The sequence below is a fragment of the Peromyscus leucopus genome, chromosome 22, assembly GCF_004664715.2.
Source record: "Peromyscus leucopus breed LL Stock chromosome 22, UCI_PerLeu_2.1, whole genome shotgun sequence".
NCBI classification, from domain to species: Eukaryota; Metazoa; Chordata; class Mammalia; order Rodentia; family Cricetidae; genus Peromyscus; species Peromyscus leucopus.
The window spans coordinates 21456139-21467437 of record NC_051081.1 but is presented as its reverse complement, the minus strand read 5'-3'; the positions used below and the strand labels follow the sequence as shown (position 1 = coordinate 21467437).

Sequence of the window (11299 nt, the reverse complement as noted above, 5' to 3'; positions counted from 1 at the left end):
TTATTTTCAATACGGTTCTAAGCGGAATTTGTTGTTTTTTTTTTTTAATTTAATTTTCGTATTGTTATACTAAGTTTTTTTGTGTGTATGGGGGGTAGGGTTTTGAGGGAAATTAGTTGACCAAAAGTCTGCGAAGCCTGAACTACACAAGTCTCAGATTGCTCAATTCCCGAGGCGAGCCTTGAGCTGGCTAACCTGCACTCGAAAGAAGGAAGGAAGCTCTGACATCTGAACTCTCACCACCATAGAAGACATCCTCTCCAGTGGCTTCTTCCCGTGTGGCCCTGGAGAACAGTAGACTAATAAGGACCTCCCAGAAGGCAGATCCAGGGTCCACAGAGAAGAATGGATAAAGGACTATTTCCCAGTAGCATGGTCTAAGGCACTTAGTCCCTCAGGAGGCGGGAACCCTTGCAAGTCTTGCCCGGTGGGATCTGCTAATTGTTATGTGTTTCCCATTCTTCTTTTCCAAGTAGAACCTTTAATTGTGGCCATCCTGTTTCATTCCCTATTGTATATTGCACATGGGTGGTTGCCGGAAAGAGGCGGGCACTCGGACAACCTGCCTTTTGATTATGTGCCATTAGATCAATATCAGAAGTTCATGTAAAGATCATACAATCACCAGGAGGGTCCGATGTAGTGGGTAGCCATTCCAGCTTTGACCTGGAAGTTCCAAACCCCACTGAGGCTTCGGTAATGGTCATGCCTATATAAGGCGGGGCTGAGAGAGGACGCTGAAGACCTGAGCTCCAGGTATTGGTGAAATTATTAAGGCCACTCCACGTAGTTAAAAGGGAGGTTTATTTTGTGGGGTAACTTACAAGTGAAGGGATAGGTAACAGGGTTTGGGGAAGGCATGGCGCAGTCCGGCAGTGTTCTCTGGAGAACTCTGCTCGGTCTACCTCCAGCGTCCAGGGTCCAGGAACCAAGAGAGGTGACGCATCCGGATCTCGGGTCTTCAGGGTCCTCTCTTGGCCTCGCCTTGTAGGCATGACAGTTATCGAAGACTCAATGGGGGTTGGAACTTCCAGGTCAAAGCTGGAATGGCTACCCACTACAGTCCCGGTTTGAGCTGGTTGCAGTAATTACTGGATAAAACCCTGTGGGCTTTGAACTTGGGAAAGGATTAGCCAAGGACTTTGTGTGAGAGAAGAGATCACCAGCTTCCATATTCATGCTCTTCTTCCTCGTTAGTTAATCAAATGATTGACACTCAGAGACTGTGCCTTAGCTTCCCTCACAACCAGAGACGCCCGCCATAAGGCCAAGTCTGTGAGCGAACATGGTGGATATGCAGCTGCAGAAACAGATGTTTCTTCACCCTCCATTTCCCTTTCTTTCCGGCCGATGACTGAGGTGCTGGAAGTGGCTGGAGTATCTAACCTCTTCTGGGAGTTAAGGATGACAGAGCAACACAGAAGAAGAAGCCACCGTGAGGAACCTTGTGCTGCCAGAGTCAACCTCCTTGTTGGGTGCACTGACTTATGGGTCCCTTGGCTGTGTCAGGCAAACTTCGATCCTCCCTAACAAGACTTTGTCTTTAAGATGAGAGGGACTAGACTGTGTCTGGTAAAAATGGCTCGGCAGGGAGAGAGAGCCTGATGGAGAATGAGAACACAAGAACCAGGAAATGAGCAGAGCCCTTGAGATGATGAGAAGGGATGGGAATAGAACAGTGAACAACATTTTTCTTTGCCTGAAGAAACGGGGATGTTTCATCCATGTGGCAAGAAGGCTGAGAGAGATCAGCAAGGATCCTGGGCGATTGTAGATTAGCAGGATGATAAGGGATGCAGGTGTATCTATAAGAGAGCAATGTAATGATAACCCATGCGTTCCTTCAACTCAACATCGGCTCCTGGACACACTCTTCAACCTGTAGTGCGTAATTTACTTTTATTTAGTTGCTTTTAATGACATAATATGCACCTGTAAAAATACCACACAAACAAAAGCATTAGCAATAACCCACATCTCCCCACAGAGTGCACCCCACTACTTTCTTCTAGTCAAGGTGGCCAACATTCTGAATCCCACCTGTAATATTACCATGCTTTCTTTATCATATGTTTTTTTTACTGCTTTTCTATATTCCTAAAAACAAAAACAAAAACAAAAACCTCTGTATATTTTTTATTTTATTTTATTTTTTTTCCGGAGCTGAGGACCAAACCCAGGGCCTTGCGCTTGCTAGGCAAGTGCTCTACCACTGAGCTAAATCCCCAATCCCTGTGTATTTTATACTAGCTGCCTTTAACATCAATAAAAGGCCTCATTCTCCATGCAGTCTGTTAAGAGTCACCTTTTGTATAAATATTTTATTTATATAGCTGTCTTGGTTATTTTCTATTACTGTGATAAGACACCATGACCAAGGCAACACATAAAAGAGTTTAATGCTTACAGTGTCAGGGGGTTACAGTTGGTCACCATCATGGCTGGGAGCATGGCTGAAGGCAGGTATGGTGCTGGAGCAGCAGGTGAAAGCTTACATCCTGATCCACAGGCAGAGAGAGCTAACTGGGACTACATGGGCTTTCTGGAACCTCAAATCCAGTGACACACCTCCTCCAACAAGACCGGACATACCCACCTTTCCTAAAATCGGTTCTGCCAACTGTCATGAATCCAGATACGTGTTGCAAGGGCCCCGGAGCCACGGAGACGAAAGGCGTAGAAGTGATGGGTGCTTAGAGGGAGGTGAAACCCAGTTCCAGAAGCGTTTGAGGCTATAGTGACCATAAAGTCTACAGGGCATGAATAGGTAAGACCAGAGTGCCTGGAGATGAAGGTGAAGACAGCCAGCGGCCAGAGTATGAAAACAGGTCATTCCATTTTTCTAGAATACTCCAGTAAGGGTAGAAAAAAAATACTCTAGTATGGCTGGAGTCTTCACTAGGTGAAGCAGCATGGCATGCATGTCTGAGAGACTGGTAAGAGCAGAGAAAAAGAGGGGCAGGGCAAAGCTAGAAGCAGGGGATGTCGGTGGCGCAAGCTGAGGGTGAGAGAGGATGAAAGAAAGTAGTGAGCAGGAAATGGCATGGGGGAAATATTGACCCGACTCTACCTTTCGGCCCTGTGGTGCAGAGAATGAGGGATTTGGCACCTCTGGAGAGGGCTGCGTGGAAACCGTGGCTCAAGGTCTATGGAAAGAAAAGAGGGAGAATCCCAGGAAAGGAGACAGGCAGCCCAGCCAGTCTCAGCTGGGGTGGGAGCGGAGCGATCCTGGGACTCAGGAAGGTCACAGTCTTGGCGCCCTATCGCAAGATTGAGAACAGCTGCACACTTCTCCCCGTGGCCTGGCTGCAGAGGGGTTAAGGCTCGCCAGCGCTGATGTCCTTCGGGCTTGATGAGAAGGGCAACCAAAAGCCGATACCTCCTCCCTGGGTCCACAGCCGGTGTCAGGAAAAGGCAATGTGGAGATTGGTCTTATAACGTTGCCTTCTGTTCCACCATCTTCTCCTAGTCCCCGTCGGAGGAAACAGGCACCATATTGGCCCTGGAAGTCTCCATCTAAGGAAAGAGTTGAAAGAAAAGAGAAATGAAGCCAGCCACTTAAGAAGCGAGAAAAGCTGCAAGCGAGGCCGGAGCCTGGCTGCCATTGTTCCGTTAACACACTTGGTACCTAAAGGAGAAAGCCCACCTCAGATCCAGCCTGTGTTTCTGTAGTCTGAGGCAATGTCTGCTTCTGAATGTTCCCAGTTGGGTTCAACTCAGTTACGCTTCTTCCATCAAGAAAGGGTACGATGAAGGGGAGGAGGCCTCGTCAGACACAGCCATGCAATCGTTTTCTGTGACTGACCTCTAAGAAGGCTCCGCCTCCCTCACATCCCAAGGACCCAGGACCTACTAGGCTGGTGCTCTCACAGCCTCTGGCCCTTTCTGTTTCCTCTCTGAGGCATCTGGACCTCAGAAGAAAGGCTGGGTGGGAGTTCAGGCATGCTCTGCTACGCAGTGGAAGGACCAGAGGGGGCTAGCTACCAGCAATGTCTCCAGAGGCGTCCTTTGTGTGGTTCTGGGTCACTTGAATGCCTCTGGTTCCCTAACTCATGAGAAGAGGGGGGACTTATCTGCTGGGCCACCCTTACATGAATCAGGGACACGGTACCTATTTTCAAGCGAGGCAGGGGCAGTGATTTGTATTTTTCTATGGCCCCACCACTCACAGGCCACCTGGCTAAGGACAGGGGCAGGGTCTCCACTCTGAAGGGGCTCCTACACGGAGCCAGAGACTTGTCAAGTCACATGTAGAACTCTAGAGTATAACTGAGCTGGCTAGTTTTTTTGTCAACTTGACATAGGCTAGGGTCCTCTGGGGGAAGGCAGAACTGACCTGTAGAGTAGTAGCCTGTGGAACATTTCCTTGATTGATCACTTGGTGCTGGAGAGCCAAACCCACGGTGGGAGGTGCCACCCCCCCTCCTCTTTCTCCTCTTCCTCCTCCGCCGCCGCTGCCGCCTGCCGCCTTCTCCTTGGCAGGTTATATAAGAGAGCAGACTGAGCAAGCCGCAGAGAGCAAGCCAGATAGCAGCACTCCTCCATGGCCTCTACTCCAGTTCCTGCCTCCAGGTTCCTACTGAATCCCTGCCCTGACTCCCTTCAGGATAGACTGTAAGGTGTAAAATAAAACCAGCCCTTTCCTCCCCGGATTGCTTTTGGTCATGGTGTTTATCACAGCAACAGGAGCACACAAGAGCACACTCAGCAAGCAGGGAAAGGTGAGAATAACTTCTAAGGTGAAGGAGAACTCCATCATTTGTCTTCCACCAATCTCAGCAAAGAGCTGGCCACCAGCAGGCCTTTTCTGGGACAGAAGTAACTATGGCAGGAAACAAATCCTGTCCTGTGAAAGGGACTGGGTTCAGAGCTCAAAACTGTGGATGCTAAGAGAAAGGTCTCCAGATATACCGCTTTGGTTACAGAGGTCGCTGACAGAACAGAGACCCTAAATCAAAGAGGCTCCAACCAGACGGATTACTCTTTTTTAAAATATATTTATTCTTGCCGAGAGTGTGTGGTGGCACACACCTTTAATCCAGCATTCGGGAGGCAAAGGCAAGCAGAGTTCAAGGCCAGCCTGGTCTACAAAGTGAATTCCAGGACAGCCAGGACTGTTACACAGAGAAACCCTGTCTTGAAAAACCAAACTATGTACCTATATATAACGTGTGTTGGTGTTTTAACTGCATCTATGTATGTGCACTACATGTATGCCTCATGCCCAGGGAGGCCAGGAGAGGGCGTCAGAACTGGAGCTACAGATGGTAGTGAGCCAGAAGGTGGGTGATGGAAACCAAACCCCAGTCCTCATTAAGAGGGGCAAATACTCTCAACCACTGAGCCATCTTTCCAGCTCAAAATGAACTGTTTTCTGTCTATGTAACAGCCCAGGAATGAACAGTTTGGGGCCAAAATAGAGCCCAGGACTCAGCTGCTTCTAACTGTCCCACTACAGTGCCATCCCTTTGGCTGTGCCCTCATATATATGACCCAAGATATGACCTCACATAGATGACCTCACACAGGCTTGCAGCCTGTACCCTTTGGGAGAAAGAGGGCCAGGAGAGGCCGAATCCCCCCTTTTAAAGGTGCCATCTCTAAGTTGCACACATTGTTTTGAGCATACCCTATTGATTTAAACTTTTAGACCCATGGATGGCCTTAGCTGCAAGGGAGTCTAGTAAAGGTAGGAGTTTTGTTTTTGTTTTTCCCCCCAAAAAGCCATGTATCCAGAAGAAACCTTTGTTAAAAAAATTTTTTTAATGATGTGTATGTGTGGGTGTCTGCATGTGAGTATGTGCACATGGATGCAGGTACCCAGGGAGGTCAGATATGTCAGATCCCTTTGGAGCCATCTGTATGGTCGCTAGGAACCAAACTCCAGTCCTCATAAGAGTCATATGTGCTTTTCACCACTGAACCATCCCTTCAGCTCCAGAAAACACTTTCTGATCTATCAGAGAACAGGTAACACTGTTATGAGGGCCAACTCGCAGCTGAGCCACAGGAGACCCCAAGACCCCAAGTGTGCAGCAAGGAGGTTCTCGTACCTGTCTGCCTGTAATCCCATGCGCTGTCAGTGGGTAGGGCAAAGGACAGAATCTGAGAAAATTACAGCAGGACATCTCCCTGGCCACAGTGACCAGCCTAGATCCGGGCACGCGTTTGAAGGGAGCCCTCCCAGAAGCCCTTACAAACTTTCTAACCAAACCTGGTAACAAATAATACCATTTCCTTTCTGGTCAGAACTCTGAACTGACTGACATGCGTCCTTTTCTCTCTAGGTTGGGCGGGATGCACAGCCCATCTGCAGAAGCAAGGGCGAAGTCAGCCCCTGAGAGAGGCGAGGAGAAGGCGCAGAAGATTCTCTCGTCATCAAGTCGACCTCAGCCTCCCTCCGACCTTCCCCATCCTTGCTCCGCCTGCGCAGTCATTAAGACCCCTTTCCTCCCAAACTGATACAATTTGAGTCTGGGCCATGTACAGCCCACAGCCTTGCCTTAGTACTGAAAGTGGTATTTGCTTTCTGCAGGAATGATTGATTGGGTTGGTGGGTAGAGAACACAGCTGGCCCGGAACACCGGAGAAAAAGCATGTGGTTTCTCCTAGCTGACTCTGCTTCCTGCAGGTTGGCCTCACTGCATCTTCAAGTTACCACAGAACACCTTGCAGGGCAGCCTGCCGGGCCTCTCTGCATTTTCCCAGGCAGCCCTGCTTCCTGCCAGTAAGCCCCACCCTCAGGCTTGCTCCAGCAGGCCCAGCTGTGAGGAGGGGGCGAGTAGGGACAACCATCAACAAGGGATGCATTCTGGGCTGCTGGCGACTGTTATCAGCTAAGCCGGGGCTCTGACTCACCTGCCTCTGTGGGCAGCCCGTGGGTGTGGGTGGTGTTTGATTTGCCTCTGGGCTTCCCTTTGCCAGGACCTGTGAGTGGAGGTGGACCTCACTCAACAAAGGGCCATTGTTCTCTTTCCCCTTCTATAGGGCTCTTTCCAGGACTTCCCTGAGCTGGCTTTTGTCTCTCCTCCTCCTCTCTCTGGCCCCCATCCTTCTGGCTTTCCCCCACACTCCCCTCACCAGCAGCCAGGGAGAGTAGCTGGTGTAGGCAGGAGATTCCCAAGGGGTGGACATCCTCCAGTGCAGTCAGAGGAAACATCTGAACCCATGACCTCGGGCTTCCCCACTTCCTTGATCTTCCCGAGACCCCTCCACCTGCTGCAGACAGTGACCAATCTGTCCTGGGCTTGTGGTATCACGTGTTGGCCAGCCTTGGGACTATCTGGGAGGTGGGGTCTGTACCACAATCTCGTTTCTCTTTGTGGGGGGTTGTTTTTATTTTAAACCGTGCTCGGGGAGGCTCAGCCCATTTCTTCTCAGGCCATCTTTTCAACTCCGATTACAGCTCTGTGGACTTCCTCTGCTGCCTCAGAAAGCCTTTCTTTACCAGGGTGCTCTGTCTAGCTGACTGAGGTGAAACCCAGGCTGCCTCCCCATCTCCAGGAAAGAGCGAGTCAAGAGTCAGAAAAATAGAAAAGAATAATTCCAGTTTCTTAGGTCTTTGAAAAGCTCTTGGAGGTTTCCTCCCCAATGCCCCGCCTATCACCCCATACTCCTGAGAAAAAGCTGGCTTTTCTCTGGGTACCAGCCATAGAAACAAGCAGACTTTTCTAGACCCGCATCATTTTCCAGTCCTCCATATTGGCCTTGTCATGGAGCTGTTGTTTCTTTCTTATGTAGATGGGAGACAGCCCAGTTTGGGGATGGCTCAAACAGACATTTAGGGCCCTGCCTCAGAAATGGAGACCCAATCATATACTGAGTCTGATTTTCTTTGCGTGTGTGTGTGTGTGTGTGTGTGTGTGTGTGTGTGTGTGTGTCTGTCTGTCTGTCTGTGTTTAAATTTCTGAGACCCCTGAATCACGTAGCCCCTGGCCTTGGACTCACTGTATTGCCAAGGATGACCTTGAACTCTTGATCCTGTTGCCTCCACCTCCTGGACACCAGAGTTGCAGGTGTGCACCGAGAGCCACACTCAGTTTCATGCAGTGTGCTGGGGATGAAGCGAAGGGCTTCGTGTACGCCAGGCAAACACTCTGTCAGCTGAGACTCACTAGCCCGAGTCCTCGCTCCATCAGCTGCTCGCCTGCAATGCCAGCCCACTTTCCAGAAAGACGTTTAAAGCCCAGCCCAGCCGTGGATCGGGCGAGCGTGATTACGGACGTTCAAAGGCAAGCTAGGGAAGCAGGGGTGGCGAAGCGGCCCTGTGCGCACACAGAGCAAGGAGAAAGGACCAGGCGGGACTGAGAGGAGCAGAGGGGTGGCGAGTCGGGTCTGCGAACAGCTACCAACACCCTCTGCATGTGAGCAGGGGCCCCATGGAAACACGGCTGTGCCGTGGGAAGCCAGGGAGGGCGATAACGCCATATTCCCACCAAACCAATATTTGCTTTCCGTCAGTTCCAATTCTAACCTGGAGGAAATGATTCCTGCCCGCGGAAATGAGGGAGTCGACAGAGAGGAGGATGCCTGCTGACACCACTTCATCCCCTCTCTGAAGTTCAGCCGTGACCCCAGCTTGCTCCCCCAGCTACACAAACAAAAACTCTTCGGACCCTGCCCAAGCCCCTTAGAGATCGGCTGCTGCTGTACCGACGGCTCATCTCTTGCAGCGAGGTTATCTGGCCCATGGCACGGTTCCCGGCACGATTTTCTCCATCATCTTAAGTTGCTGGCGGTTCAGATTGCCTCATAGAGATGGCTGCTTCTGCCCGACACTGGGCGCTGAGTACTCTGTCTCAGTTAGTCACCCTGGCACAAAATGTCAGGGCTCCAATCCTCCTGGAGAAACTGATGCTGAGAAACAGTAGCTACGCCCTAGGGTCGTTGCTGGTAGACTTGCCACTGAGCTAACGGCAGAATTCAATTTCATCTCTCTTATTCCAAGGCCCCTCCCTGCTTTCACTCCCTTGCAGCATAAGAAGATAAAACAGAGAATCACAACAGGAGAAAAAAAAAAAAAAACACCAAAAACAGCACAAGACGGAGGAAGGGAATGAGAGACACCGGCCCGGGTTCCCCCGTATGCGCAAGGTGAAGTCTGAGAGGCCTGTGTGCTGCATCCAGGCCGGGGCCCCTTCTGTGGGTCAGGCACACTAGCAGGAGCCACTGCTCAAGTGGGGTGGGCCTAGGTCTGGAAGAAGCCCGTGGGAAACTTTTTCGAGAGGAATCTCTCCTTCTGCACCGGAGTAGAAGCTGAAGAAAGTCACGTGCACGGGCCAGGTGGAAGCACTAACATGGAGCCTGGGATCTGACCCTGGTGGACTCTCTTCTCATCTTCCTCCCTCCAACCTCCCGCTGAGCTCAGCTCAGCATCTGCCGAGTCGGGGAGCAGTTCCTGACTCCACCAGCAGAGGTCTCCAGAGCAGAGGGCTAGAGGGCTTAGGGGCAGGGCAGGCTGCACCCAGCTCTCGGCCCTTGTTCACAGGTGTCCACATGCATGGGTGGTCTTTACTCATGCACAGGTGTGTCTGTGCCTGTGTGTATCCTGGTGAGCGGGTCTAAAATGAATGTGTCTGTGTTTGTGGGCGTGAATCTACAAACAAGACCACGATGGCTGGCCTGTGTTGAGGCATCCTCTCTGCACATGTAAGCACTGTGCGTAGCCCCATGAGTAAGTGTGAGCACTGGCTGCCTGTATAACTTATGCATAGACATGCATGCTTGAGCTTGTAAGCAAAGAGGGGGAAAAAAAATAAGTAATGCGAGCCAGGTGTGGTATGCACACCTGTAATCCTGGCACCCCGAAGGAAGAAGCAAGATTGCCTGTGATTTTAAGAAGCCTGTCTGGTCTACATAGCCAGACCCTCCCTGAAGGAGAAGCTGTGTGTGGTGTGGTGGCCCACACCTTTAATCCCAGCACTCCGGAGGCAGAAGCAGGCGGATCTCTGAGTTTGGGCCAAGGTTATATTGTGAGACCCTAGTTAAAAAAAAAAATAATAAAATAAAATAAAAAAGGTGTGTGGGTCGGAGGGGGGTAGATAGCAAAGGAAAGAGATCCGTCAAAGGAGGATTTTGACATCTCAGCCCAGCCCCTGAGTCTGTCTGTTAAGACCCCTTTGTCAGCGGGTGCTGCTGATGGCCAGAGCTCTGGGTCTATTCTGATTCCATTTGCAATCTGTAGGCCTTGTTCTTTGGGGGGAGAAAGGTAGGCAGGAAGAAGGTGGGTGGCTGGTGGTGGCTGGTGGGTGGGTGGGTGGTTCGCCCCTAGAGGACAGAGAGCTGCCAGACCAAGCCAGGACCAGAGCCCAGCTGTGCCCCGCTGCTGGAAGCCCTAGCCGGGGGCGGCAACTTCTCAGACCCGTGTTGGAGCTTCCCTGGGGCTGAGGGGACAGGTCAGTCCGTGGTTGTGAGCATGCCTGGCCTGAGGGAGTGAAACAGACCCTGGGCCCTACCACAGGAAGCTGTGTTAGCTTCGCGCAGAGAGGCTTACAACGTCACAAAGGTCTCAGCACATGGCCCCTGGGGCCAGCTCCCCAGAGCGGCATCCTTGGACTCAAGGCTCTTCAGGCTGGCTGTACTGAAGCAGAGGCCCCCTTGCCTTTCCCAGGGTCCAGGGCCATCCTTATCCTCTGTGTGTGGCCTCTTCTCCTGCCCTCAAGTCAGCCACAGGCAGTCCCTTCAACCCTCACTGCTCCCACAGGCTCTTCCTCGCTTGCTGCCCTCTCTCTTCTGAGGACTGTTGTGACAATAGAGACGCCCACACAAGCCTGACAATCTTCCGGTCTGCAGAGCCTTAATGTACTTACACCTGCAAAGCCCCTTTGCCTGTAAGGTGACCGGAGCCCAGATTCTGAGGACTGGGATACGTACATCTTTCAGGTAGAGGGTACTTTTTTCTGAGTATCAGAAAGAATGGCTGACGGAAGAGGGTAACACTCTTTTCTTTTTTCTTTCTTCCTGTTTTTTTTCCTTCTTTCAGTTAATAGGTATTGAATCCAAGGTCTGATACATGCTAGACCAGAGCTCCTACCACCTAGCCTTTGTTTTGAGATAGTCTCGCTAAGTTAGTTGCCTGAGCTAGTCTTGAACTCACTTTAAAAAAAAAAAAGATTTATTTATTATGTATACAGAAGAGGGGTGCCAGATCTCATTACAGATGGTTGTGAGCCACCATGTGGTTGCTGGGAATTGAACTCAAGACCTCTGGAAGAACAGTTGGTGCTCTTAACCTCTGAGCCATCTCTCCAGCCCAAACTCACTTCTTGTAGCCCAGGCTGGCCTTGAATTTGCAATCCTC

At 50.9% G+C, this 11299-nt stretch overlaps 1 long non-coding RNA gene across 1 annotated transcript; it reads right to left on the bottom strand.

The window, feature by feature from the left end:
• Window positions 1-1003: 1003 nt before the first annotated feature.
• On the bottom strand, window positions 1004-4446 carry LOC119086497. The gene is made up of 3 exons (XR_005089795.1): window positions 4337-4446; window positions 2408-3516; window positions 1004-1805 (listed from the first exon to the last, which is right to left on the bottom strand). It is a non-coding gene; the product is annotated as an uncharacterized LOC119086497 (long non-coding RNA).
• Window positions 4447-11299: the final 6853 nt, after the last annotated feature.